Here is a 24,989-nt window from a genome sequence, read left to right on the forward strand (position 1 = left end):
TGCTCTCTTGTTGTGTGTGTTCAGGCAAGAATGTATGTTCATATGAGTCAGGTCACCATGCTCTCTTTTTGTATGTGTTCAGGCAAGAACGTATGTTCATGTGAGTCAGGTCACCATGCTCTCTTGTTGTATGTGTTCAGGCAAGAACGTATGTTCATGTGAGTCAGGTCACCATGCTCTCTTGTTGTATGTGTTCAGGCAAGAACGTATGGTCACCTGAGTCAGGCCACCATGCTCTCTTGTTGCACGTGTTCAGGCAAGAACGTATGTTCGTGTGAGTCAGGCCACCATGCTCTCTTGTTGCACGTGTTCAGGCAAGAACGTATGTTCATGTGAGTCAGGTCACCATACTCTCTTGTTGTATGTGTTCAGGCAAGAACGTATGTTCATGTGAGTCAGGCCACCATGCTCTCTTGTTACATGTGTTCAGGCAAGAACGTATGTTCATATGAGTCAGGCCACCATGCTCTCTTGTTGTATGTGTTCAGGCAAGAATGTGAAAACTGAGATCCGCTGAAACAATACCATCATGAACTTTATGGAATTCATTGTGAAATTGTTTTGTTTTGTCTCTAAATGTAACAGTATCTGTAGGATATATAAAAGTGAAGACCAGAGTATAGAATTGAAGCACCAGATGTTGTGTGCTGTAGGGTCAATTCCGACTCATAGTGACCCTATATAACACAGCAGAATTGCCTCATAGTGTTTCCTAGGCTGAATTCTTTAAAGGAGCAGATCACCATTGTGGAACGGCTGGTGGTTCTAACCACTGACCTTTCGGTTATAGCCTAGTTCTTAAAACAGTCCATATGCAACAGTTTTAAACTAGGATCGTGCTGTCTGGTAGCTAGAACTCAGCCTGGTGTAGCTGAGCACACCGTTCCAGAAGCAGCAGGCTTCAGAGCTGCAGAAACGGAACCTCCCCAAGTCAGGCGGCCTTGGCCTGAGGTCGCCTTCCTGTAGGAGCTGCCATCTTTCGTACCTGCTTTCACCTGTGTGGCAGGCAGACATTTTTGAGGTTAACTTTGTAAACCTGTGCCTGAGCAAAGACTTGTCAGTCTTTAACCTAGGCTCATTCAAGGAATACTCAGTATGGTGTTGTTTTGGATACAGTATAAATGTCCGTCAGCACCAGACTATACTGGAATGGCTAAACAAGCTATGATCTAAAGTTACTATAAAAATGAAATAGCAACATTAAGTCTCTTGAATTAAGTTGTTGAATGAAAAAAGTAAACTGCAGAATGACACACATGGCATATTATTTATGCTAAAAGAATAGTGCGAACCTCTTGGCTCCATGTAGAAGAAGGTCAGGAAAGACACATGCTGCATTGGCGCTAGTGGACGCTTTTGAGGGGCGCTGGTGGACAAAGCAGCTTGACCATTACCTGTAATATTTTAACATTTTGCAAAGAGAATATATTTATGCATTTTTAAGCTAAAGTTCTATGTGAAAAGAAAGGTTTTAAAAACCATTTTCAAAATATTCTCACCATGGAGAATGGATTGTAGAGGGACAAGAATAAAAACATAGCAATCAGTTAGGGAGTTATGGTGGTAATCCAGGCAGGAGTTGCTAGTAGCTTGGATTAGAGAAGTGGAGGTGGAGAAGGAGCATTGTCTAGATCAAGGCTATGTTCTGAAGGTCGAGGTGACAGGTTTTGTGACGGATTGAGTGTTGGGGGAGATAGAGAGGGCGCCATCAAGGATGACTGCCTCCCCGGTTGTGACTTGAGTATCTGGGTTGATGATAGTAACATTTTCCAAGGTTAGGTATTCTAGGGGAAAAATGGGGTTGGGAGAGGTGGTTGTTGGGGGAAATCAACTCTTGGGTTTTATACAAGTTCCATTTGATGTGGCTATTAGACACCTCCATGGAGATACCAGGTAGGGACTTTGGCTATAATAGACCTGGATCTCCTCAGAGAGGTCAGGCTGTAAATGTGACTGACTGTCAGTCACTCGCTGTTTTCTTTTGCAAAAATCTTTTGAGCACCAAGCACCATGCTACGTGCTAGGTGAACAGAGATGAAAGACCAGTAGGAGCTCAGTGAACTGAATAGACAAGTAAACTGAAATATGCAAACTGTGTGAAAAATGACCAGTTCAAATGGGCAAATACTTCCAAATCCAGAGCTCATAAAGTATCATTGAGAGGTGGGTCTGTGGTTCACCCTAGAGAGAACAGGACGGCTTCCTTGAGGAGATAAATCTTAAAGGACAGCTGGAGGGATGAGATTGAGAAAGGGATGGGGTGCGGGGGTAGAATATTGGAGGGAGAGAAGATGTTCCCGGTAGAAGAAACTGCACACGTAAAAGCATGTTTTGGCTACCTATATGATAGCAGGCTGACTGTTTTTTTCTTTACTTCTCCTGGGCTCACTTTTGGTAGGGTTTTCAGTACTTGGGGGCGTAGGCATCTGAAACGCAGATTACCTTGCTTCCTACGATTTTTGTGTTAATGAGAGTATATTTTACTACTAGCTGTGCCAGTAACTTGCATGAACCATGTCATGGAACCTTTTCCTCCCCACTAATCTTGATGCCTAATTGCTTTTTCTCCTCTCCAAAGCAAGGTTTGGATGCAAATGTTCATAGCAGCATTATTCATAATAGATCAAAGTGGAAACAAATCACATGTCTGTGCCCTGGTGAATGGATAAACAAAATGTGAAATATCCATACAACGGAATACTCTTTAACAATAAAAAAATGAATATAGTCTTGGTACACACAACAACAGGGATGAGCCTCAAAAACATTATGTTAAACAGTAAAGAGAAGCCAGACACAGAGGCAACTTGGTGTATGCTTCCAGTTATATGAAATTCCACACAAGCTAATCTGCAGAGACAGAAAGTAAGTCAGAGAGGGATCGGAAGAGGGAGTGACTGCATGTGGACACGAGGGATCTTTTTGAGATTGTTGTTGTTGTTGTTAGTTGCCATTGAGTCAGCTCCCACTCATGGTGACCTTATGTATAACAGAATGAAACACTGCCCAGTCCTGTGCCATCCTCACAATTGTTGGTGTGTTTGAACCCATGACTGCAGCTATCGTGTCAGTCCATCTCTTGGAGGGCTTCCCTTGTCTTCACTGATCCTCTACCAAGCGTGATGCCCTTTTCTAATGATTGGCCTTTCCTGATGCCATGTCCAAAGTAAACAAGAGAAAGTCTTGCCATCCTCACTTCTAAGGAGCATTCTGGCTGCACTTCCTCCAGAACCCATTTGTTTGTTCTTCTGGCAGTCCCTGGTATATTCAGTATTCGTTGTTAACATCACAATTCAAATGCATCAATTCTTCTTCTGTTTTCCTTTCTCATTGTCCAGCTTTCCGCTGCATATGAGGTGATTGAAAAAACCATGGTTTGGGTCAGGTGCATTTTAGTCATCAAAGTGACATCTTTGTGTTGTAACACTTTGAGGAAGTCTTTTACAGCAGATTTTCCCAGTGCAACACATCATTTAATTTTTTGACCGCGGCTTGCATGGGCATTGATTGTTGAACCAAGTAGAATGAAATTCATGACCCCTTCAATTTTTTCACCGTTTATCATGATGTTGCTTATCAGAGTAGTTATGAAGATTTTCATTTTATGTTCAGTTATAATCCATATTAAAGGTTGTAGTCTTTGATCTTCTTCAGTAAGTGCTTCAAGTCGTCTTATCTTTACCTTTGGCAAGCAATGTTTGGTCATCAGCATAGGGCAGGTTTTTAATGAGTCTTCCTCCAATCCTGATGCTGCATTCTTCTTCATATAGTCCACCTTCTTGGATTATCTGCTTAGCATACAGATTGAAGAAGTATGATGAAAGGATACAACCTTGGCACATACTTTTCCCAGTTTTAAACCACATAGTGTCCCCTTGTTCTATTCAAATGACTACTACTTGTTCTATGTACAGGCTCTGCATGAGCACTATTAAGTGTTCTGGAATTCCCACTCTTCGTAATGTTATCCATAATTTGTTATGATCCACAAAGTCAAATGCCTTTGCATAGTCAATAAAACACAGGTAAACATCTTTCCTGTATTTTCTGCTTTCAGCCAAGAGCCACCTGACATCAGTAATGATATCCCTTGTTCCATGTCCTCTTCTGAATCTGGCTTGAACTTCTCACAGTTCCCTGTGAATGTATGGCTGCAGCTGTTTTTGAATTATCTTCAGCAAATTTTTTTTTTAAATAATTTTTTTGTGCTTTAAGTGAAAGTTTACAAATCAAGTCAGTCTCTCGCACATGAATCCATATACACCTTGCTACACACTCCCAATTACTCTCCCCCTAATGAGATAGCCTGCTCTCTCCCTCCACTCTCTCTTTTCGTGTCCATTTCGCGAGCTTCTAACCCCCTCCACCCTCTCATCTCCCCTCCAGGCAGGAGATGACAACATAGTCTCAAGTGTCCACCTGATACAAGAAGCTCATTCCTCACCAGCATCCCTCTCCAACCCATTGTCCAGTCCAATCCATGTCTGAAGAGTTGGCTTTGGGAATGGTTCCTATCCTGGGCCAACAGAAAGTCTGGGGGCCATGACCACCGGGGTCCTTCTAGTCTCAGTCAGACCATTAAGTCCAGTCTTATGAGAATTTGGAGTCTGCATCCCACTGATCTCCTGCTCCCTCAGGGGTTCTCTGTTGTGTTCCCTGTTAGGGAAGTCATCGGTTGTAGCCGGGCACCATCTAGTTCTTCTGGTCTCAGGCTGATGTAGACTCTGGTTCACGTGGCCCTTTCTGTCTCTTGGGCTCATAATCGCCTTGTGTCCTTGAGTTCTTCATTCTTCTATGATCCAGGTGGGTTGAGACCATTTGATACATCTTAGATGGCTGCTTGCTAGCATTTAAGACCCCAGACGCCACTCTTCAGAGTGGGATGCAGAATGTTTTCTTAATAGATGTTATTATGCCAATTGACTTAGATATCCCCTGAAACCATGGTCCCCAGACCCCTGCCCCTGCTACGCTGGCCTTTGAAGCATTCAGTTTATTCAGGAAACTTCTTTGCTCTTGGTTTAGTCCAATTGATCTTCAGCAAATTTAGCTTGCATGTGGTATTAATGATATTGTTTGATAATTTCTGCATTCCATTTGATTGCCTTTCTATGGAATGGGCACAAGTATGAGCTCTTTCAGTTGGTTGGCCAGGTCCAAATTTCTTCCCATAGGTAAGTACATGTCAAATTAGTGCTAAAATTGGACTGTGTTGTGGTTACGACTCTATATATTTACTAAAAATTAGTGATTTCCACACTTAAAATGGGCAGATTTTATGATATATAGATTAAATTTCAATAATGGTGTGTGTGTGTGTGTGTGTGTGTGTGTGTGTGTGTATGCCAGGTTTAGGATTATTAAATTCCAGTATGACCAGTAACTGCCCAGATCAGGAAGCTTTCCTGTGATCAGGAGAATTGTAGGCCCCTAAGTGGCACAAATGGTTTGCACTCTACTGCTAATCTAAAGGTTGGCGGTTTGAACCCACCCAGTGTTACCATGGAAGATAGGCCTAGCAATCTGATTCTGTTAAGATTACAGCCAAGAAAATCTATGGAGCACTTCTACTCCGTGACACATGGTATAGCTATGAGTTGGAATCGACTTGACAACAACTAAGAACAACCATGGAGTCAGTTTATGGAAAAGTGGAAAAGGGACTGAACCGATTTTGACTCTGTGCCAGTTGGGTTTCCTTACCTCTGAAGATTACTTTACTTTTAACAAATACAGAGACCCTGCAGTTTAGGGATTCTAACATTGTTTTTGTTATGAAGATTTCTTTGTGTTCAACTGAACTTTTACCTAATTTCACTTGAGAAAGAGTATCTCATTGATATTAATTGAATAATTTTCTGATGGTACCACAGGGAGGAGTAATCAAAAGTTAATTTGTGTCCAATGAAACATGTAGATCCATATGGAAGTATTTTGTAACTTGAGACTGTATACCACCTAGCGGGCAGTTATTGGTTTTCCGTGGAAAATAGAGGACTAGAACCATATATCCCACTGCATGGAATAAATTATTCCATGACCTGATGAATGAATAAATGAAATGTTATTTTGTTGGTAGGTTTATTATTACTTCTTATTTGCATAAATGGAAAGACTAGAAACTGAAATTTTGTTTTTTCCTTTTCCAGTTGAGGAAACCCCGGTGGCGTAGTGGTTAAGTGCTACGACTGCTAAACCAAAGGGTCAGCAGTTCAAATCCGCCAGGCGCTCCTTGGAAACTCTGTAGGGCAGTTCTACTCTGTCCTATAGGGTCACTATGAGTTGGAATCGACTCGATGGCACTGGGTTTCCAGTTGAAGTCAGTTTTTTAAACGTTCTACTTATTATTAACTTCTTCTGCCCCAGCGAATGTAGGCATATCTTAAGACCTCGCCTGACTCATTAATCTCGTCCATTAGCTGATTTAGTTTTAGTCCATATTTTACCTGCATGCCCCACTGACATCTCAAACACTGCATATTTTAAATTAAATTGATTATTCCTGATAATTCTGCTTCTCCGTGCTTCTGTCACTGTACTGTTATGAAAGTACCAAATCGTAGAATTGTAGACTATCTCACCTCTTCCACGTTTCGCGAGTGCATTGTTTTGATTACATCCCTAACTTTTCATCATCCAACCTCTGTTTTCAAAGGTCCAGTGACAGGGAACTCTTTAGTTTTTCTAGGAGCCTTTTCTCCTCCTGGGTTCAAAACTGGACGGCCTCAAATCTTATTATTTCCATTGCAGCCAGTCTTTCCCACACCACTGTGTTGACGTTTTTCCTGGTCAGTTGCAGTCTCCAGTGGCTGTCGCAGTGTAGCGGGTGGGCATCAGAATCATATGGAGGGCTTGTTAAAATGGATGGCTGGTTCCCACACCCAGATGTTCTTTTTTAAATTTTATGTATTTTGTTGTTGCTTTTGAGAGTATACACAGCAAAACATACAACTGAGCAGTTTCTACATGTACAATTCAATGTTGATTACATTCTTTGAGTTGTGCAACTATTCTCATCTCCTTTTCTGAGTCGTTCCTCCCAGAGTTCATTAGGTGGTAGTTCTGGGGTGGGGCTTGATAATCTGCATTTCGTACAATTTACCAGGTCGTGCTGATGCTCCAGGTTTGAGGACCACACTTTTAGATCCACAGCTTTAATTCATTCCACGCAGCACTGTTAGAGTTACCTTCATACATTAAAATTTGTCTCTATTATGTCATTGTCTTCTCTAGTTTTCCATTGGCTGCCATTTTTCAAGGGTGGGAATAGCGGATTTTAGTGGAGCAGGGACATCACTTTAAATAGCTTTTAGTCATATAGTTTTTCCCATTTCACTTTTCTTTCAATCTTCCTGATTAGATCAAGGGACCAGCAGCATCAGCTGGGAACTTGTTAAAAATACAGATTCCCAGAATCTACCCCCATACTTTGAGTCAAGAACTGTGAAGGTAGAACCCAGCAATCTGTTTTAATAAGCCTTCTAGGTGAGGCTGAACCAATTGCTGTCGAGTCGATTCCAACTCATAGTGACCTTATAGAACAGTGGCGTAGTGGTTAAGGGCTGTGGCCGCATACTAAAAGGTCAGTAGTTTGAATCCACTAGACACTCCTTGGAAACCATATGGGGCAATTCTACTCTGTCCTCTAGGGTCGCTATGAGTCGGAATCAACTCGTTGGCAGTGGGGTTGGCTTGGTGAAGCTGAAGCACACTAAGGTTGAGAACCACTGCTCAAAGCCAACATTATTACCAAGTCTATGCGAAAGACCCCTTGTGGGAAATGTGATTCCCGACTTCATTAGCACCGACCTTTTGTTAGCTTAAATAGGCAGACAATATAAACAATTAAGTTGGAATCATTTTATAACCTCTGATTTATGCATAAGTTGTATAGTATTACTTAGAAATTGTTCTTTAGTCTAAAGATGATGTCAAAAAGAATTTAAGAATTGTGTGTCCCTCCTATGTATTTTTCCCTTTATCTGTGATTGGACTTTATTTTTTCTCTTCAGGGTGTATGGTGTGAAGGTTTATGGCATGAGGGTCTCTGCAGCAGAGCATGCAGCCACCGCTGGCTGACCGTGGATGCTCTAGGGCCTGCAGCAGTGTCTTAGTCGTCTAGTGCTGCTATAACAGAAATACCACAAGTGGATGGCTTTAACAAAAAGAAATTTGTTTCCTCTCAGTAAAAACCAAAAAACCAAACCCAGTGCCGTCGAGTTGATTCTGACTCATAGCGACTGTATAGGACAGAGAAGAACTGCACCATAGAGTTTCCAGGGAGTACCTGGTGGATTCGAACTGCCGACCCTTATGGTTAGCAGCTGTTGCACTTAACCACTACACGACCAGGGTTTCCCCTCTCAATAAAGTAGGCTAAAAACCCAAATTCAAGGTGTCAGCTTCAGGGGAAGGCTTTCTCTCTCTGTCAGCTCTGGAGGAAGGTCCTCATCCTCAATCTTCCCCTGGTCGAGGAGCTTCTCAGGTGCAGGGACCCCACATCCAAAGGACGTACTCTGCTCCTGGTGCTGCCTTCTTGGTAGTATGAGGTCCCTAACTGTCTGCTTGCTTCCCTTTCATCTCCTGAGAGATAAAAGATGGTGTAGGCCACACCTCAGGGAAACTCCTTTTACCTTGGATCAGGGAGGTGACCTGAGTAAGGGTAGTGTTACAATCCCACCCTAATCCTGTCAACATAAGATTACAATCACAAAATGGAGGACAACAACACAATACTGGAAATCATGGCCTAACCAAGTTGATACACACATTTTTGGGGAGACATAATTCAATCCATGACACAGTATTCTGTTTTCCGTTCAGGAGTGTCATTTTAAGGTTTAGGCCTCCTCCCTCTTCCCCACTCAGAACTTTTTTGAGGGACCCTTTTTTTGCAGTTTCCCCAGAAATTCGATGATTCTTCAAACCCAAGTCTTATGCATTAGACAACGTGCCTTACATAACAGTAGTGATAGTCATATTCTGTGTAATAAACTTCATGACTGGGAACTACAGATGTTGGCTAGACAGAGAGAGAAAGAAAGACAGAGAGAGACAGAGAGAGAGGCAGACAGAGAGACAGAGATAGAGAGAGAGGCAGAGAGGAGAGAGAGAGACAGAGAGGAGAGACAGAGAGAGAGACAGAGAGAGAGAGGCAGACAGAGAGAGACAGACAGAGAGAGACAGACAGAGAGAGAGGCAGAGAGGAGAGAGACAGAGAGAGAGAGAGGCAGAGAGGAGAGAGTTGCGTTTACCTGAACACATGCTTATTTGATTTTGAATTTTATTTTTCCTGAACAGGTTATTTAAATGGAGATAGTAATTGTATCTAATATGCAGAGTTTTGCGGATTTATTTAACGCATTTATTAAAGCGTGTGTGATAAATGATAAAACCAAAAAACCAGACCCATTGCCATCGAGTCAGTTCCAACACCTAGTGACCCTACAGGACAGAGTAGAACTGCCCCATAGGGTTTTCAGGGGGTACCTGGTGGGTTTGAACTGCTGACCTTTTAGCTGGCAGCTAAACTCTTTAAACTACTATGCTACTAGGGTTTCTAATGAATGATTAAAAAAAAAAAATTAAAATAAATAAATAAATAAATGATAAGCACTCAGTAAATATAAAATTTTAAAGTAATTATCATACCTAAAAAATTGACCCCCCCCCCCATACATTGTGGTAAGCACTGAAGCTTTTGAAAATCCTATACCTGGGTCCTCAGACCAACAGCATATGCACTGTTTGCTTTCACAGGCAAATCACCCACAGGTAGTGCCTTTCAATGTGTGTTCATGAAATAACTGTAGACTTAGGGAGATTCTGACAGGTGGGTCAAGTCCTCCGTGTTTAAAATGGCTAGGTTAGGATGAGTGAATGGTTAGAAAGTGAATGTCAAAAAAGGAGCCAGAAGGTTTGAGGAAAGGATTCTTTAGGATGGGGGAGAGAGAGCCTATTTGTGGCCTGAGGGAGAAAAATAATGATATAAAGACCCAGTAATAATTGATGGAGTGAGATTACAGATCAGGGAGGAACACACGAGGTTAAAGGCAGGAGATGGACAGCCTTCTGAGTGGAGGTGAGAAAGAGTGGGAGTTGCTGAGAGTTTGGGTTTTAGAAAAGCAGATTTGAGATACATGATAACCCATTGCCGTCGTCAAGTCAGTTCCACATAGCAACCCTATGGGACAGAATAAGACTGCCCCATAGGGTTTCTAAGGAGCAGCTGGTGTATTCAAACCGTGACTGTTTGGTTAGCAGCCAAGCTCTTAACTACCGTGCCACCAGGGATCCATGATAGTTGAGTTCAAATGTTTGAAAGCCTATCACCTGGAAAAGGGGTTAAACTGGTTCTTGTTGGCACCAAGGGACAGAACTAGCCACAGTGGGTAAAAGGTATAGGAAGAGACTTGCATAAGAATCCAATCACGTGTAGAGGTAACATGAGATAAATCTGAAGAAATGATCCTGGTGATACTACCCAGTTACACTACTTACCAGCTCTGTGACTTTGGGCGAGCCATTGAAATCCTGAAGCAGCAGTCTCCTTGACCTGTTGCGTGGACCTGAGGACCCTTCCCTGGCTAAGCCCTAGTGTAGCACCTTAGCTATCTTCTTGACTGTAGTTCATTCCCCTTCCTCTGGAATCTGGCGCTTTGGGGCAAGAACCAACTAATTTCCTTGTTACATCTGCAACATGAAGCTCAGGCGGAGCCTGAAACGTAGGAGGTATATGACACATGTTTTAGAGGGAATTAAATGTGTAAAAAATTGAAATGAGAATCCCCATTTCAAAAGATTGTTGTTGGAATTAAATGAGGTAATACTTGAAACCACCTTGCATAATTCCTGGTACATGATAGCTAGTGAAATTAGTTGTCTTCCATTCTTTAAAAATTAGTTATTTCATGAAATGGCGTTGAGTAACCATTCTGACGTGCAACAATTTGAGTTGTCAGACACCAGATGTGTTCTTTGGAAGGAAGCAGAGAATACTGGAATGAGGATAGATTGGAACTTTGAGGTGTTGCCCAGTTCATTCTCTTGCATTTAGGTAGTATTGTAAAATCGACCTCTGGAAGAGGTGATTCTTTCTGCGTTATGTGTATTCTAATACCTAATATTTTTCTGGAAATTCTTCTAATATGACTCTCTTCTGAAAATGCCAGCTGATTTTCTCAAAGAACTAATAACCATGTTGCTGCCCTCCAAGGTGGTTTTGTATAACTTCTCTTAAATGCCGCTTTCTTCTTGGCCACCTCTGTTCCCTATTTTCTGTTATTCCCCTAGTCCTTTGCCTTGTTGGTTTCCCTACAGCTCAAGTGGTGGTAGGAACAGAAGTAGTTTTGAAGGGACTAATCAACATCATTAGAAGTTAAGTTTTTTTTTAGAACTATAGGAAGATTTCTGGCGTTTTTACCCTCCCTTAAAATTCAAATTGTGAACCACATCTTTAGTTCTTCCCAGTTATCTCAGAGCAATTCAATAATGTTTTGTGGGCAGATTCTGTAGTAATCATGGACTGTTGACAATATGAACTCTGCTTAGAGTTAGCTCAACAATGAGAGCAGCAGATGCTCCAAAGTAAAAATAGCTGGTAATGCGTTTAACATTCATCCAAACTATACAGTTGGGAGGCTTTGAATTGTGTCAAGAGTTTTATTAACCTGAAAACAGTTTGCTTTGTTAAATGCTTTTCATTTAGTGTAATTAGTAAAAACTCAGTGTTTCTGGATTGGTGCCTGAACACACAATATCCACCATCATATGATTATGGAGAAGAGAAAATGTGTACATGTCCTCTGATGTCATAAAAAAATCTTTGATTTGACAGTAAATACTCATTATATGGTAGATTTGTAAAACAATAATATAAATGCCAACAAGGAGAGGAAATACCAATGCAAAGTTCAAATTTTGTATGTAAACTTTGGCAAAGTACTGCAAGAAATTACTATGCTCATCACATTAGGCAAGATGCAAAGGAGGACTTTGTTTTTTTTTTTTCCTTTGAGGCAAAGTTGCTCAGTACTAGAGATACATACCACTTTCCGAAATGGAAATGCATTTTTTTATCCAATCAAATGTCAACAAGATTTCTTTCTTGTATATGTTTTTATACTTTGCTCTTTTATTTTGAACCATTTTTTTAAAGATTTTATTTATTTTGTTCTCCTTGTTGAGAATATACACAACAAAACATACACACATTCAACAGTTTCTGCAAGTACCATTTAGTGACATTGATTACATGTTTTGAGTTGTGCAACCATTCTCACCCTCTTTTTCTGAGTTGTTCCTCTTCTATGAACTTTAATTCACTGCCTCCTAAGCTTCCTATCTAATACTTCGAGTTGCTATTGTCACTTTCATACCATATAGATAGTTCTTAAGAGAGCATAATGCACAAGGAAGACATTTTTTACTAGTTGAGATGAACTATTGTTTGATTTTAAAAAGACTTTTTGGTTTAAGGTCTAAAAATTATCCCAGGGCAAATAGTTTCAAGGGTTCATCTAGTCTTTATGGCTCCAGGAAGTTTGAAGTCCATGAGAATATGAAATTCAGTTCTGCATTTCTTCTTTTGGTCAGAATTCTTCTGTAGAATCTTTCATCAAAATGTTCAGTAATGGTAGCAGGGCCCTGTCCAGCTCTTCTGGTCTCATGGGCAAGGAGGCAGTTGTTAATGGAGGCAATTAGCCACGCATTCCATACCCTCCTCCCTTTACTATCTGCCCTTCCTCTGTTGCTCCAGGTGAATAGACACCAATTACTTTGCCTTGAATGGCTGCTTGGAAGCTTTTAAGACCCTAGGCCCTACACAACAATCTAGGAGGTAGAACAGAAGCACTAAACAGGTATACAACTTACTGACAGCAATTACAATAATGTAATATTTCCATCATTGTTAATCCCCTCTTTCCTCCTCCTTCCTCCCCGTGGAAAACAATAATAAACTTTGTTCTGTATACATTTGCCTTGTCTTTATATAAGTGAGGTCATACAATATTTGTCCTTTGGTGATTGACTTACTTCACTGAACATAATGTCTTGCAACTCTGTCCATACTGTAGTATACTTCATTTCTTCTTCTGGCTGAGTAGTATCCCATTGTATGTATGCACCACGTTTTGTTTATCCATTCATCCGTTGATGGGCATTTAGGTTGTTTCCACATTTGGCTATTGTGAATAGTGGTGCAGTGAACATTGGTGTTCAAGTCTCTGTTTGAGTCTCTGTGGAATTGCTGGGTCATATGGTAGCTCTGTTGTTTAAGGAACCACCGTATTGTTTTCTACAATGGCTGTACCATTTTGGATTCCCACCAGCAGTAGGTAAGAGTTCCAGTTTCCCCACATCATCGCCAGTGCTTGTTATTTTCTGGTTTTTTTTTTTTTTTTCTCTTTCTTTTTAATCTTAGCCATCCTAGTGAAAGTGAAATGGTATCTCATTGTGGTTTTTATTTGTGTCTCTCTGTTGGCTAATGATGGTGAACATCTTTTCTTACGTTTGGTAGCCATCTGAATGTCCTCTTTGGTGAAATGTCTATTCAAGTCTTTGCCCATTTTATGATTGGGCTCTTTGTCTTTTTTTTTGTTAAGTTGTCAAAGTTTTATATATTTTTTGGTTATTAGATTCTTGTCAGATATATGGTTTCTGAAGATATTCTCCCAGTTGGTAGCTTGTCTTTTCACTTTTTTGGTAAAATCTTTTGATGGACAAAAGTTTTTAATTTTTATGAGGTTCCATTTGTTTATTTTGCCTTTTGATGTTTGTGCTTTTGTTATTAGATAATCCATTGTTAAAAGCCAGAACTGACAGTGTTACTCCTGCTTTTTCTTCTAATAATTTTATGGCTTAATTGCACATTTAGGTCCTTAATCTATTTCGGATTTGTTTGTGTGGTATGAGGCATGGATCCTGTTTCATTTTCTGCATGTGGAAATCCAATTTTCCCAGCACCATTTATTGAAGAGACTCTTCTTTCTCCATCAAATGGACTTAGCACACTTGTCAAAAATAAGGTGATGGGAGTGGGGGCGGAGCCAAGATGGCGGACTAGGCAGACGCTACCTCGGATCCCTCTTACAACAAAGACACGGAAAAACAAGTGAATCGATCACATACATAACAATCTACGAACCCTGAACAACAAACACAGATTTAGAGACGGAGAACGAACTAATACGGGGAAGCAGCGATTGTTTCCAGAGCCTGGAGCCAGCGTACCAGTCAGGTACGGCACAAGCACAGAGACCTGCTCCACCCCCTTGAACTAACCCCGGGAGGGGGACCAGCTGGTTCCACGGGCGGCGTGGGACGCAGCCGGTAGGAGAAGTCCCCGGGAGGCAGTGACTGATCTTGGAGCAGAAAGAGCAGCATCCGAGCCGGGGAACCGTCCCGCAGGGATTAGGACTGCACGCAGGTACGCCATAAACACGGAGAGTTGCTCCACCCCCTGAACTAACCCCGGGAAGGGGACTAGCCGGGTCGCGCGGGCGGCGTGGGACGCAGCCGGTAGGAGAAGTCCCCGGGAGGCAGCGACTGGTATTGGAGTGGGGAGAACAGCGTTCCAGCCAGGACACTCGGTCGCGGCACAAGCACAGGGAGCTACTCCACCCATCTGAACTAACCCCGGGAGGGGGCCCACCTAGTTCACGGGGGCGGCACGGCCACGCGGCTGGAGAGACGAGAAGTCCCCGGGAGGCAGCGACTGATTTTGGAGTTGAGAGTGCACCGTCCCAGCAGGGGAGCCTTGACGCTGGGCGTGGGGCTGGAAGCGGAGGATCTGACCGTGACTCCAGCGGGCCAGACCCCCCGGGGGCAATCTCCACACAGCCAGCACACATAGGCGACGCGCCCGCGGGAATCTCAGATATAACAGTCATTCCAAGCAAGACAAGCAACTCTGGCTATATTCTGAGGTGCTACTCTCCTATCTCTCTGTTCCCTCCCCCACCCTTCCCAGGCGGCTTCATTAACATCTGAATAGCCTGAGCCAAAGGGAGAACTCTGATAGGGATCTGACTGCAGTTTTTTTTTTAGCGGATTTTCTGGAAAAACTAGTTTCCCAGTGATGGCTCGGAGACAACAATCCATATCAAACCACTTAAAGAAGCAGACCGGGACAGCTTCTCCAACCCCCCAAACAAAAGAATCAAAATCTTTCCCAAATGAAGATACAATTTTGGAATTATCAGATACAGAATATAAAAAACTAATTTACAGAATGCTTAATGATATCACAAATGAAATTAGGATATCTGCAGAAAAAGCCAAGGAACACACTGATAAAACTGTTGAAGAACTCAAAAAGATTATTCAAGAACATACTGGAAAAATTAATAAGTTGCAAGAATCCATAGAGAGACAACATGTAGAAATCCAAAAGATTAACAATAAAATAACAGAATTAGACAACGTAATAGGAAGTCAGAGGAGCAGACTCGAGCAATTAGAATGCAGACTGGGACATCTGGAGGACCAGGGAATTAACACCAACATAGCTGAAAAAAAAATCAGATAAAAGAATTAAAAAAAATGAAGAAACCCTAAGAATTATGTGGGACTCTATCAAGAAGGATAACCTGCGGGTGATTGGAGTCCCAGAACAGGGAGGAGGGACAGAAAACACAGAGAAAATAGTTGAAGAACTTCTGACAGAAAACTTCCCTGACATCATGAAAGACGAAAGGATATCTATCCAAGATGCTCATCGAACCCCATTTAAGATTGATCCAAAAAGAAAAACACCAAGACATATTATCATCAAACTCACCAAAACCAAAGATAAACAGAAAATTTTAAAAGCAGCCAGGGAGAAAAGAAAGGTTTCCTTCAAGGGAGAATCAATAAGAATATGTTCTGACTACTCAGCAGAAACCATGCAGGCAAGAAGGGAATGGGACGACATATACAGAACACTGAAGGAGAAAAACTGCCAGCCAAGGATCATATATCCAGCAAAACTCTCTCTGAAATATGAAGGCGAAATTAAGATATTTACAGACAAACACAAGTTTAGAGAATTTGCAAAAACCAAACCAAAGCTACAAGAAATACTAAAGGATATTGTTTGGTCAGAGAACCAATAATATCAGATATCAGCACAACACAAGGTCACAAAACAGAACGTCCTGATATCAACTCAAATAGGGAAATCACAAAAACAAACAAATTAAGATTAATTAAAAAAAAAAATACACATAACAGGGAATCATGGAAGTCAATAGGTAAAAGATCACAATAATCAAAAAGAGGGACTAAATACAGGAGGCATTGAACTGCCATATGGAGAGTGATACAAGGCGATATAGAACAATACAAGTTAGGTTTTTACTTAGAAAAATAGGGGTATATAATGAGGTAACCACAAAAAGGTATAACAACTCTATAACTCAAGACAAAAACCAAGAAAAACGTAACGACTCAACTAACATAAAGTCAAACACTATGAAAATGAGGATCTCACAATTTACTAAGAAAAACGCCTCAGCACAAAAAAGTATGTGGAAAAATGAAATTGTCAACAACACACATAAAAAGGCATCAAAATGACAGCACTAAAAACTTATTTATCTATAATTACCCTGAATGTAAATGGACTAAATGCACCAATAAAGAGACAGAGAGTCACAGACTGGATAAAGAAACACGATCCATCTATATGCTGCCTACAAGAGACACACCTTAGACTTAGAGACTCAAATAAACTAAAACTCAAAGGATGGAAAAAAGTATATCAAGCAAACAATAAGCAAAAAAGAAGAGGAGTAGCAATATTAATTTCTGACAAAATAGACTTTAGACTTAAATCCACCACAAAGGATAAAGAAGGACACTATATAATGATAAAAGGGACAATTGATCAGGAAGACATAACCATATTAAATATTTACGCACCCAATGACAGGGCTGCAAGATACATAAATCAAATTTTAACAGAACTGAAAAGCGAGATAGATACCTCCACAATTATAGTAGGAGACTTCAACACACCACTTTCGGAGAAGGACAGGACATCCAGCAAGAAGCTCAACAGAGACACGGAAGATCTAATTACAACAATCAACCAACTTGACCTCATTGACTTATACAGAACTCTCCACCCAACTGCTGCAAAATATACTTTTTTTTCCAGCGCACATGGAACATTCTCTAGAATAGACCACATATTAGGACATAAAACAAACCTTTGCAGAGTCCAAAACATCGAAATATTACAAAGCATCTTCTCAGATCACAAGGCAATAAAACTAGAGATCAATAACAGAAAAACGAGGGAAAAGAAATCAAATACTTGGAAAATGAACAATACCCTCCTGAAAAAAGACTGGGTTATAGAAGACATCAAGGAGGGAATAAGGAAATTCATAGAAAGCAACGAGAATGAAAATACTTCCTATCAAAACCTCTGGGACACAGCAAAAGCAGTGCTCAGAGGCCAATTTATATCAATAAATGCACACATACAAAAAGAAGAAAGAGCCAAAATCAGAGAACTGTCCCTACAACTTGAACAAATAGAAAGTGAGCAACAAAAGAATCCATCAGGCACCAGAAGAAAACAAATAATAAAAATTAGAGCTGAACTAAATGAATTAGAGAACAGAAAAACAATTGAAAGAATTAACAAAGCCAAAAGCTGGTTCTTTGAAAAAATTAACAAAATTGATAAACCATTGGCTAGACTGACTAAAGAAATACAGGAAAGGAAACAAATAACCTGAATAAGAAATGAGAAGGACCACATCACAACAGAACCAAATGAAATTAAAAGAATCATTTCAGATTATTATGAAAAATTGTACTCTAACAAATTTGAAAACCTAGAAGAAATGGATGAATTCCTGGAAAAACACTACCTACCTAAACTAACACATTCAGAAGTAGAACAACTAAATAGACCCATAACAAAAAAAGAGATTGAAACGGTAATCAAAAAACTCCCAACAAAAAAAAGTCCCGGCCCGGACGGCTTCACTGCAGAGTTCTACCAAATTTTCAGAGAAGAGTTAACACCACTACTACTAAAGGTATTCCAAAGCATAGAAAATGACGGAATACTACCCAACTCATTCTATGAAGCCACCATCTCCCTGATACCAAAACCAGGTAAAGACATTACAAAAAAAGAAAATTATAGACCTATATCCCTCATGAACATTGATGCAAAAATCCTCAACAAAATTCTAGCCAATAGAATCCAACAACACATCAAAAAAATAATTCACCCTGATCAAGTGGGATTTATACCAGGTATGCAAGGCTGGTTTAATATCAGAAAAACCATTAATGTAATCCATCACATAAATAAAACAAAAGACAAAAACCACATGATCTTATCAATTGATGCAGAAAAGGCATTTGACAAAGTCCAACACCCATTCATGATAAAAACTCTTACCAAAATAGGAATTGAAGGAAAATTCCTCAACATAATAAAGGGCATCTATGCAAAGCCAACAGCCAATGTCACTCTAAATGGAGAGAACCTGAAAGCATTTCCCTTGAGAACGGGAACCAGACAAGGATGCCCTTTATCACCGCTCTTATTCAACATCGTGTTCGAAGTCTTAGCCAGGGCAATCAGGCTAGACAAAGAAATAAAAGGTATCCGGATTGGCAAGGAAGAAGTAAAGTTATCACTATTTGCAGATGACATGATTATATACACAGAAAACCCTAAGGAATCCTCCAGAAAACTACTGAAACTAATAGAAGAGTTTGGCAGAGTCTCAGGTTATAAAATAAACATACAAAAATCACTTGGATTCCTCTACATCAACAAAAAGAACACCGAAGAGGAAATAACCAAATCAATACCATTCACAATAGCCCCCAAGAAGATAAGATACTTAGAAATAAATCTTACCAAGGATGTAAAAGACCTATACAAAGAAAACTACAAAGCTCTACTACAAGAAATTCAAAAGGACATACTTAAGTGGAAAAACATACCTTGCTCATGGATAGGAAGACTTAACATAGTAAAAATGTCTATTCTACCAAAAGCCATCTATACATTTAACGCACTTCCGATCCAAATTCCAATGTCATATTTTAAGGGGATAGAGAAACAAATCACCAATTTCATATGGAACGGAAAGAAGCCCCGGATAAGCAAAGCACTACTGAAAAAGAAGAAGAAAGTGGGAGGCCTCACCTTACCTGACTTCAGAAACTATTATACAGCCACAGTAGTCAAAACAGCCTGGTATTGGTACAACAACAGACACATAGACCAATGGAACAGAATTGAGAACCCAGACATAGATCCATCCACGTATGAGCAGCTGATATTTGACAAAGGACCAGTGTCAATTAACTGGGGAAAAGATAGCCTTTTTAACAAATGGTGCTGGCATAACTGGATATCCATTTGCAAAAAAATGAAACAGGACCCATACCTCACACCATGCACAAAAACTAACTCCAAGTGGATCAAAGACCTAAACATAAAGACTAAAACGATAAAGATCATGGAAGAAAAAATTGGGACAACCCTAGGAGCCCTAATACAAGGTATAAACAGAATACAAAACATTACCAAAAATGATGAAGAGAAACCCGATAACTGGGAGCTCCTAAAAATCAAACACCTATGCTCATCTAAAGACTTCACCAAAAGAGTAAAAAGACCACCTACAGATTGGGAAAGAATTTTCAGCTATGACATCTCCGACCAGCGCCTGATCTCTAAAATCTACATGATTCTGTCAAAACTCAACCACAAAAAGACAAACAACCCAATCAAGAAGTGGGCAAAGGATATGAACACACATTTCACTAAAGAAGATATTCAGGCAGCCAACAGATACATGAGAAAATGCTCTCGATCATTAGCCATTAGAGAAATGCAAATTAAAACTACGATGAGATTCCATCTCACACCAGCAAGGCTGGCATTAATCCAAAAAACACAAAATAATAAATGTTGGAGAGGCTGCGGAGAGATTGGAACTCTCATACACTGCTGGTGGGAATGTAAAATGGTACAACCACTTTGGAAATCTATCTGGCGTTATCTTAAACAGTTAGAAATAGAACTACCATACAACCCAGAAATCCCACTCCTAGGAATATACCCTAGAGATACAAGAGCCTTCATACAAACAGATATATGCACACCCATGTTTATTGCAGCTCTGTTTACAATAGCAAAAAGTTGGAAGCAACCAAGGTGTCCATCAACGGATGAATGGGTAAATAAATTGTGGTATATTCACACAATGGAATACTACGCATCGATAAAGAACAGTGACGAATCTCTGAAACATTTCATAACATGGAGGAACCTGGAAGGCATTATGCTGAGCAAAATTAGTCAGAGGCAAAAGGACAAATATTGTATAAGACCACTATTATAAGATCTTGAGAAATAGTAAACCTGAGAAGAACACATACTTTTGTGGTTACGAGGGGGGGAGGGAGGGAGGGTGGGAGAGGGTTTTTTATTGATTAATCAGTAGATAAGAACTGCTTTAGGTGAAGGGAAAGACAACACTCAATACATGGAAGGTCAGCTCAATTGGACTGGACCAAAAGCAAAGAAGTTTCCGGGATAAAATGAATGCTTCAAAGGTCAGCGGAGCAAGCGCGGGGGTCTGGGGAACATGGTTTGCGGGGACTTCTAAGTCAATTGGCAAAATAATTCTATTATGAAATCATTCTGCATCCCACTTCGAAATGTGGCGTCTGGGGTCTTAAATGCTAACAAGCAGCCATCTAAGATGCAGCAATTGGTCTCAACCCACCTGGAGCAAAGGAAAATGAAGAACACCAAGCCCACATGACAACTAAGAGCCCAAGAGACAGAAAGGGCCACATGAACCAGAGACCTACATCATCCTGAGACCAGAAGAACTAGTTGGTGCCCGGCCACAATCGATGACTGCCCTGACAGGGAGCTCAGCAGAGGACCCCTGAGGGAGCAGGAGATCAGTGGGATGCAGACCCCAAATTCTCATAACAAGACCAAACTTAATGGTCTGACTGAGACTGGAGGAATCCCGGCGGCCATGCTCCCCAGACCTTCAGCTGACACAGGACAGGAACCATCCCCGAAGACAACTCATCAGTCATGAAAGGGACTGGTCAGCGGGTGGGAGAGAGATGCTGATGAAGAGTGAGCTAATTATATCAGGTGGACACTTGAGATTGTGTTGGCAACTCTTGCCTGGAGGGGGGATGGGAGGATAGAGAGAGAGGGAAGCCGGCAAAATTGTCAAGAAAGGAGAGACTGAAAGGGCTGACTCAAGACGGGGAGAGTAAGTGGGAGTAGGGAGTGAGATGTATGTAAACTTATATGTGACAGACTGATTGGATTTGTAAACGTTCACTTGAAGCTTAATAAAAGTTATTATAAAAAAAAAAAAAAATAAGGTGATGGTAGATGTGTGGGTTTATTTCTGGACTTTCAGTTATATTCCATTGGTTTGTGTGTCTGTTGTTATACCAGTGCCAGGCTGTTTTGGCTACTGTATCTGTATACTGTGTTTTAGAATCAGAAGTGTGAGTCCTCATACTTTGCTCTTCAAAATTGCTTTGGCTATGTTGGGCCTTTTGCCATTCCATATAAAATTGAGGATTGGTTTTTCTGTTCCTGTAAAGAAGGTTGTTGGAATTTTGATTGGGATAGCATTGAATGTATAGATTGCTTTGGGTAGTATTGACATCTTAATAATATTAAGTCTTCCAATCCATGAACATTGAACATCTTTTCCTTTATTTAGGTCTTCTTTAATCTCTTTCAGCAATGTTTTTTAGTTTTCATTGCCTTAAGTCTTTCATGCCCCTGGTTAGATTTATTCCTAGGTATTTTAATCCCTTAGATGCTGTTGTAAATGGACTTGTTTCTCTAATTTCCTGTTCACATTTCTCATTGCTGGCATATAGAAGCCCAGCTGTTTTTTCCTTTTTGACCTTGTACTTCGGCAACTTTGCTAAATTCCTCTATTAGCTCTGAACGTTTTCTTGTGGACTCTTTGGGATTTTCTATGTATAGGATTGTATCATCCACAAATAGAGACAATTTTACTTCTCTTATAATCTGGATACTTTTTATTTTTCTTGTCTTATTCCTCTGGTTAGGATTTCTAGTATAATATTAAATAAGAGTGATGAGAGCAGGCTCCCTTGTGTTGTTCTTTATTTCAAGAGAAAAGCTCTCAGTTCTCCTTCACTAAGTATAATGTTGGCTGATTACTTTTTCTGTATGCCCTGAATCATATTGAGATATTTCCCTTCTATTCCAGTCTTCTTTAGGGTTTTCATCAAGAAAGGGCATTGGATTTTATAAAGCGCCATTTCTGTATCCATAGAAGTGATCATGTGGTTCTTGTAAAGGAAGAGTTTTTAAAGCAGAACAATCTCAGGAATTTAACTGAAAAAATATTGGAAATTTTAGGTTTTATACATGATCCTTCTCTTTTGCTGGAAGCAACAAAAAACAAACTCCATCCATTTTTGCCTCTTTTTTAAAAAATTTTTATTCTGCTTTAAGTGAAAGTTTACAAATCAAGTCAATCTCTCGTACAAAACCTAATATATACCTTGCTATATACTCCTAGTTGCTCTCCCCCTAATGAGACGGCACATTCCGTCTTTCCACCAAGTGTTTCCACGTCCATTCAGCCAGCTTCTGTCCCCCTTGGCCTTCACATCTCCCCTCCAGACAGAAGCTTCCCAGATAGTCTCATGTGTCTACTTGATCCAAGAAGCCCACTCCTCACCAGCATCGTTTTCTGTCTTGTAGTCCAGTCCAACCCCTGTCTGAAGAGTTGGATTAGAGAATGGTTTCAGTCTTGGGTTAATGGAAGGTCTGGGGAGGATGATCTCCACGATCCCTCTGGTCTCAGTCAGACCATTAAGTCTGGTCTTTTTACTAGAATTTGGGGTCTGCATTGCACTGCTCTCCTGCTCCTTCAGGGATTCTCAGTTGTGCTCCCTGTCATGGTTGTAGCTAGGCACCATCTAATTCTTCCGCTCTCAGGCTGATGTAGTATTTGATTTATGTGGCCCATTCTGACTCTTGGGCTCATACTTACCTTGTGTCTTTGGCATTCTTCATTCTCCTTTGCTCCAAGTGGGTTGAGACCAATTGATGCATCTCTGTCTCTTTCTTGGTGCATTTAGTCCATTTACATTCAGCGTAATTATAGATAAATAAGTGTTTAGTGTTGTCATTTTGATGCCTTTTTATGTGTGTTGTTGACAATTTCATTTTTCCACATACTTTTTTGTGCTGAGGCGTTTTTCTTAGTAAATTGTGAGATCCTCATTTTCGTAGTGTTTGACTTTATGTTTGTTGAGTCGTTACGTTTTTCTTGGCTTTTATATCTTGAGTTATGGAGTTGTTATACCTCTTTGTGGTTACCTTATTATTTACCCCTATTTTTCTAAGTAAAAACCTAACTTGTAGTGTTCTATATCGCCTTGTATCACTCTCCATATGGCAGTTCTATGCCACCTGTATTTAGTCCCTCTTTTTGATTATTGTGATCTTTTACATATTGACTTCAGTGATTCCCTGTTATGAGCATTTTTTTTAATTAATCTTAATTTGTTTTTGTGATTTCCCTATTTGAGTTGATATCAGGATGTTCTGTTTTGTGACCTTGTGTTGTGCTGGTATCTGATATTATTGGTTTTCTGAGCAAACAATATCCTTTAGTATTTCTTGTAGCTTTGGTTTGGTTTTTGCAAATTCTCTAAGCTTGTGTTTATCTGTAAATATCTTAATTTTGCCTTCATATTTCAGAGAGAGTTTTGCTGGATATATGATCCTTGGCTGGCAGTTTTTCTCCTTCAGTGCTCTGTATATGTTGTCCCATTCCCTTCTTGCCTGCATGGTTTCTGCTGAGTAGTCTGAACTTATTGATTCTCCCTTGAAGGAAACCTTTCTTTTCTCCCTGGCTGCTTTTAAAATTTTCTGTTTATCTTTGGTTTTGGCGAGTTTGATGATAATATGTCTTGGTGTTTTTCTTTTTGGATCAATCTTAAATGGGGTTCGATGAGCATCTTGGATAGATATCCTTTCGTCTTTCATGATGTCAGGGAAGTTTTCTGTCAGGAGATCTTCAGCTATTTTCTCTGTGTTTTCTGTCCTCCCTCCCTGTTCTGGGACTCCAATCACATGCAAGTTATCCTTCTTGATAGAGTCCCACATGATTCTTAGGGTTTCTTCTTTTTTTTTTAATTCTTTTATCTGATTTTTTTTTTTCAGCTATGTTGGTGTTAATTCCCTGGTCCTCCAGATGTCCCAGTCTGCATTCTAATTGCTTGAGTCTGCTCCTCTGACTTCCTATTGCGTTGTCTAATTCTGTAATTTTATTGTTAATCTTTTGGATTTCTACATGCTGTCTCTCTATGGATTCTTGCAACTTATTAATTTTTCCACTATGTTCTTGAATAATCTTTTTGAGTTCTTCAGCTGTTTTATCAGTGTGTTCCTTGGCTTTTCCTGCAGTTTGCCTTATTTCGTTTCTGATGTCTTGAAGCATTCTGTAAATTAGTTTTTTATATTCTGTATCTGATAATTCCAGGATTGTATCTTCATTTGGGAAAGATTTTGATTCTTTTGCTTGGGGGGTTGTAGAAGCTGTCATGGTCTGCTTCTTTACGTGGTTTGATATGGATGGCTGTCTCCGAGCCATCACTGGGAAACTAGTTTTTCCAGAAAATCCACTAAAAGAAAAATGCAGTCAGATCCCTACCAGAACTGCCTTTGGATTTTAACCGCCACCTTGTTCCCTGTAAGGATGAAAGTCTGAGATTTGGATCATATATGCTTGGCTGTAGCTGGTTCTGTGTTTTTAGTCCAATTAGGGATGGATTTTTGGTCCCTGGGTTTTTTGTGGTCCTTCTCTCAGGCCGGAAGAGTGGGTTAGGAAAAGACCAAAAGAAAAAAAAAGGGGGGGGGGGAAGCAAAGCTGCCGCGGAGCTGGAGCTGTTCTCCCTCTGGCTCAGGAAATTGCAATGTTAAT

At 40.3% G+C, this 24,989-nt stretch overlaps 1 protein-coding gene and 1 long non-coding RNA gene across 2 annotated transcripts in view; both read left to right on the forward strand.

Moving 5' to 3' along the window:
* LOC126065187 (uncharacterized) overlaps positions 1-23,190 on the forward strand; it is a 62,316-nt gene extending 39,126 nt beyond the window's left edge. Inside the window, exons 2-3 of the long non-coding RNA XR_007514750.1 lie at positions 400-14,027; positions 21,388-23,190. This is a non-coding gene — a long non-coding RNA (uncharacterized LOC126065187). The remainder of the gene's footprint in view (positions 1-399; positions 14,028-21,387) is intronic.
* The window catches only part of WWC2 (WW and C2 domain containing 2), a 322,317-nt gene that overhangs the window by 148,474 nt on the left and 148,854 nt on the right, over positions 1-24,989 (forward strand). The gene's annotated exons all lie outside the window — the stretch shown is intronic.

This window comes from Elephas maximus, chromosome 21 (genome assembly GCF_024166365.1).
Source record: "Elephas maximus indicus isolate mEleMax1 chromosome 21, mEleMax1 primary haplotype, whole genome shotgun sequence".
Classification (NCBI taxonomy): domain Eukaryota; kingdom Metazoa; phylum Chordata; class Mammalia; order Proboscidea; family Elephantidae; genus Elephas; species Elephas maximus.